Genomic DNA, 1,165 nt, shown 5'->3' with positions numbered 1-1,165 from the left:
CTGCTATGAGGTACATTGGTCTAGAGTGATGTGTGCCTGCTATGAGGTCACATTGGTCTAGAGTGATGTGTAGCTGCTATGAGGTCCATTGGTCTAGAGTGATGTGTAAGCCTGCTATGAGGGTCACATTGGTCTAGAGTGACGTTGTAGCCCTGCTATGAGGTCCAATTGGTCTATGAGTGATGGTGTAGCCTGCTATGAGGGTCACATTGGTCTAAGTGATTGTAGCCTGCTATGAGGTACATTGGTCTAGAGTGATGTGTAGCCTGCGCTATGAGGTCACATTGGGTCTAGAGTGGATGTGCTAGCTGCTAGTGAGGCACATTGGGTGGTCTGGAGAGTGAGGTGTATGCCTGCTATGAGGTCCCATTGGTCTAAGAGTGGACGTGTAGCTGCTATGAGGTCCATTGAGTCTAGAGTGGTGTGTAGCTGCTATGAGGGTTACATTTGTCTAGAGTGATGTGTAGCTTGCTATGAGGTCACATTGTCTAAGAGTGACGTGTAGCCTGCTATGAGGTCATGGGTCTAGAGTGGATGTGGTAAGCCTGGGACTATGAAGGTCAATTGGTCTAAGAGTGACGTGTAGAGCCTGAATTGAGGTCAATTGGTTAGAGTGACGTGGTAGGCTGCTATGAGGTTTCATTGGTCTAGAGTCGGACGTTTGTAGCCTGCTATGAGGGGTTAGCCACATTGGTCTAGAATGATGTGTAGCTGGCTATGAGGTCACAGTTGGTCTAGAAGTGATGTGTAGCCTGCTATGAGGTCACATTGGTCTAGAGTTGGATGTGTAGCTGCTATGAGGTATATTGGTGTATAGCAGTTGATGTGATAGCCTTGGATATGCGGGTCACATTGGGTCTAGAGTGGTGTGTAGCCTGCTAGAGGTCACATTGGTCTAAGAAGTGATGTGGTAGCCTGCTATGAGTCACATTGTTAGAGTGATGTGCAAGCGCCTGCTATGAGGTACTATTGTCTAGAGGTGATGTGTAGCCTGCTATAGGTCACATTGGTCTTGAGAGTGAATGTGTAAGCCTGCTATAGGGTACGGTTGGTCTAGAGTGATGCTGTAGCGCCGTGCTATGAGGTCACATATTGTAGTAGAGTGCGTGTATGCTGGCTATGAACGGATGAGAGGGTTGATGTGGGGGGTTTGATAGAGTGTGTG

The sequence above is a fragment of the Salvelinus sp. IW2-2015 genome, unplaced genomic scaffold (genome assembly GCF_002910315.2).
Source record: "Salvelinus sp. IW2-2015 unplaced genomic scaffold, ASM291031v2 Un_scaffold5877, whole genome shotgun sequence".
NCBI classification, from domain to species: domain Eukaryota; kingdom Metazoa; phylum Chordata; class Actinopteri; order Salmoniformes; family Salmonidae; genus Salvelinus; species Salvelinus sp. IW2-2015.
The sequence above is the reverse complement of the archived record's forward strand: the minus strand, read 5'-3'. Positions refer to the sequence as shown.